The 3,731-nt window shown below is 46.0% G+C and overlaps 1 long non-coding RNA gene across 9 annotated transcripts in view; it reads right to left on the reverse strand.

The window, feature by feature from the left end:
* The window catches only part of LOC119331763, a 4,041-nt gene extending 2,397 nt beyond the window's left edge, over positions 1-1,644 (reverse strand). For 5 of the 9 annotated variants that reach the window (XR_005160641.1, XR_005160640.1, XR_005160636.1 and 2 more), the window contains exons 1-5: positions 1,540-1,644; positions 1,321-1,395; positions 1,119-1,248; positions 342-517; positions 30-144 (exon numbers count right to left, since the gene is read on the reverse strand). This is a non-coding gene — a long non-coding RNA (uncharacterized LOC119331763). Of the gene's footprint in view, positions 1-29; positions 145-341; positions 518-1,118; positions 1,249-1,315; positions 1,396-1,539 lie in introns of all 9 variants that reach the window. The other 4 variants (XR_005160644.1, XR_005160638.1, XR_005160643.1 and 1 more) reach the window with 4 other exon arrangements.
* Positions 1,645-3,731: the final 2,087 nt, after the last annotated feature.

Below are 3,731 nucleotides of genomic sequence, written 5' to 3' on the forward strand. Positions count from 1 at the left end.
GTGTCATTGCTTCAAATGATATAACATACCAGAACGCCATTTCTTCATATCCCATCTCTCGAACAGAGGCATGCCGAATCCTTCCAGTAAGAGGTTGCCAGTGCGTACATCAAGCCATTGGCGAAAAGAACCGGAGAGACCAACCTGCAAAAATAATTGCAATTCTTTTACAGCAACGAATCTTGTGCAAGCAAATGACGTGAAGGGAACAAAAGATAAGCAATCTACATGGTTAATGAGCAGTTAATGAGCAAAGGTGCTCCAGGGCAGAAGGAACTACACACAAACTCATGGAGAAGCAACCTGAAATTAGTAAAACAAAGTGGCAGCTAGAAACTAACCTGAACTAATAAGAACATGCCATGGTAAAGCATGAGAAACAAATACGGCGCATTTTTTTTAGTGATGTAGGGTCACGGCCTTGTTGGCAAGGTCCGCAACTCCTTCTCCGGTCCTCTCTGCTCTCCTCTGCCTCATCTCATAACTACTTCTACCAATTGTTGATTGGGCTCGGTTGCTGTCAAAATCAAGACAATTGCATTCAAGCACAACGCAGTAACTTATTCAAGAAGGAACAACAAGCTATAGACCATGAATTAACTCTGTAACAACTATAGGGAAACTAAATCTAGCTTAGACTGACTATGTGTATTGACACCAATATTTCCATCAGTTAACCGGATTAACAATTCATAATGAATACATTACTCAACACTGGTATACCCAAACCCCAATCAGATGAGTCAAAGAACTATTGAAAAAGAATACCATCTCTAAAGAAGAATGCAATTCTAAAAATGCTTGGAGATTCTTGTTAGTCTTAATAAACACCTTTTTTCTCAAAGAATTGTATAAGAACACGCTTCACTTCACATCCAAGACATGATGTACTTTCTCCAAATGGTGCTAGCTAACAACACCTTCATACTCTAGAAAGAACCCAAGAGAAATAAGCTCAATGCACCACCCAGGTAAACCAGAATGGAAACCACAATATACATTTTCTATGTATCACATATAAAGAAACCATCATGATTGCACAGATAGCAGCCCCTGATTAATGTGAATATGAGAGAGAAATGGGAGCAGAGTGGGCTGGAAGTACAAAGAAAACTAACCTTAGGTAAGTTGCTCACTAATGATGCAGAATCTAGAGGTACACACTGATGATGCAGAACCTGGAGGACACCTGGTCATATGCACTCCGTCAGTATCTACCTCCTCCATAGGTGAAGACCTGATTTTACTCTGAATCAAAGAGCAGCCCCTTGAAGATAGGAAAATGTAAGCAATTAATTGTCAGATTATGAATTACCTCACCTTTGCTCTATTGCTAGTCAACCAAATTGACTCCGGTGTGCTGCCGCAAATGTGGTGCTATGCCCAAGGAAAAAGCTACAGAGAAGGAAGAAGAAACCAGTGAAGAAGGGATCTAAGTTTTCTGCTGAGTATAGGAAAATCTATGGAGAATCATTGTTATAAGCAAAATAAAATCAACAAGACATGAATAGGAAAGAAGAGGATGGAAGAAGAACAAACCTCAATGACATGAACGGAGCAGAGGAAGCAAACTCGTTGCCTCGGACTTGAGGGCGACGTGAGGAGGCAGGGGAGGAGGAACCACTGGCGAGCAGGAGGGATGGAAAGAGGGAAGAGGACGAATCAGAGAGAGAATGAAAGGGACGACGTCCTTCCCTGTCTCGTACCCTCCCCAGATCGGGGCCCGAAGCAGCCGCTCCTGCCTCCGCCTTCTCGCCCCTAGCCAGCGCGGCGTGAGGGGCGGCGACCCGGCGAGCCCGGAGAGAGAGAGAGAGAGAGAGTACCTGAGAGAGAGAGAGCGCGCACACACGGAGCAGCCGCAGCTCGGCGTCGAGGAGGCACAGAGACGGCCGGCCCCCCACCTCCCTTCCTCCTCTCCCGATCCAGGAGCGGATCGAGCCGCCACCAACCGCCAGGTCGCGCCCGACCTCGCCGGCGCAGGCCGACAGCAGCCGGTGACCCTCTCCTGTCTGCTGCCTCACCTCCCTCTCCTCTTTCCTCTCACTTTCTCCATCGCGGGCGGGGGGCGGCGGCGGCGGCGCATGAGGAACGAGGGTCGCGGGGTGGGGTAGGTCTGCTGCCCGCTCACCTTTTATCACGCGACGAGCGTCGTGCGGTGGTTTTTTCGCTCGCTGGTGCGCTGCACCCCCACGCGCGGCGCGGTGCGGTGGGCTTTTTCCCTCGCGTGGTACCGTTCCCTCGCGTGGTACCGTGCGCTCGATGCCTTCGTTGTGACTACCTACCCCTTCATCCTTTATAAGTTAGATTAGTGTTGGCTTTTGTCTGTGTTTGTTTGGCAGTTTTCCCATGTCACTGCGTGCGTAACTGGGTGAGTGGATTATCTTGTAGTGAACCTTCAAGTTCTTGCATCCATGTGAACCGTTGTTAAATTTATGCATCTGCAGAAATTGGATTAATTCTAAAACTTGCTGCCCCAACTTTGATCTAGTCTCTAGAATCTAAATGCATCTCCCAAAAGGGGTATCTTTGGTGAGCAGATGCTGAAGGCATATCCAGAGCTAGTGGCTCGCTGATAATTTTCTTTGTGCTACACCTACATGTCAAGTGCCAATGTGATGTGATGTTACTGCAGTTTTTCCTTAGCAAGCGATGCCAGTGAAGTGTACTAGATTTAAACTGGAACCTTCAGCTATAAGTTTACAGAGATCTAACAGACTAACATGATATGATATGAGCTGTGTGACTGCATGTGGTTCTTATAGAGCTCTCACTTGATTCCACAAAAATAATTACATAGAGCTCTCATTTAATCCAGCAGCTCCATGAAACTGTTAGGTATTTGTTCATTATTGATTGCAATTTTTTGGTCCGTGAGTGGACATAACACTACACTGTGTTGCCCAAAAGATGATGGTGGCTTCTGCATGTGAGTGGACTGAATTAGCACTACATGTCAGGTGATGTTGCTACTGCCATAGTAGTTTTTTTTTGAAGCAATGTTAATACAGTACACTTTAGTTTAGGAGGAGGGAAATAACTCGACGTTGCAAACTGGACCACTAAATTGAAGGAACTTGAGATCACAAGCAGCAGAAACAAATGCACTATTCCTCAAGAGCCACTGTATCTGGGTTTCAAATCACAGAAAATCAATTTGGCTGCTTCAGTTGTTGTGTTTATGATTGAAACCATCATTGTTGTCTCATGCTTCATTTTCCAACTTGCAAACCAGACGGACGAGCTGTGAATAAATGAGTACTGATGCTTGCGTAGTTGCGTTGCTAGTTTGCCACCTACAAAAACATGTCTTCTGAAACATGTATAGGTCGGCATCTGCAGGAGATTTCTCTTGGGGCACCTCCTCCCACAGCTTGCCTTGCACCGGTGGAGCTTGGATATCTCATCGCTGCGGGGACAGTCGTTCGGCGGCCAAGCCGCGTGGCCATCTTGCAAACCAGCAGGATGTTGATCTTTGCCTTCACGGTGGTCTGGGCGGCGCTTTGCTGACAGGGTCTTCTTGGCTTCACCTTGAATTTCTACAGCTGTTAAAACATCTCCCTGCATTCAAAAATACTTCTTGTGGTTCTAGTTCAAATTGGAGTATTTTTTTTGAGCAACAGTTCAAATTGGAGTATATAGGAAGGATCAGCTCAATCAAGAGGAAGAACAATCAACATCCTGCTGGTTAACTTTTCTATAAAAAAAACATTTTTTCGATGGATGGACGCTTG

The sequence above is a fragment of the Triticum dicoccoides genome, chromosome 7A (assembly GCF_002162155.2).
Source record: "Triticum dicoccoides isolate Atlit2015 ecotype Zavitan chromosome 7A, WEW_v2.0, whole genome shotgun sequence".
Lineage (NCBI taxonomy): Eukaryota > Viridiplantae > Streptophyta > Magnoliopsida > Poales > Poaceae > Triticum > Triticum dicoccoides.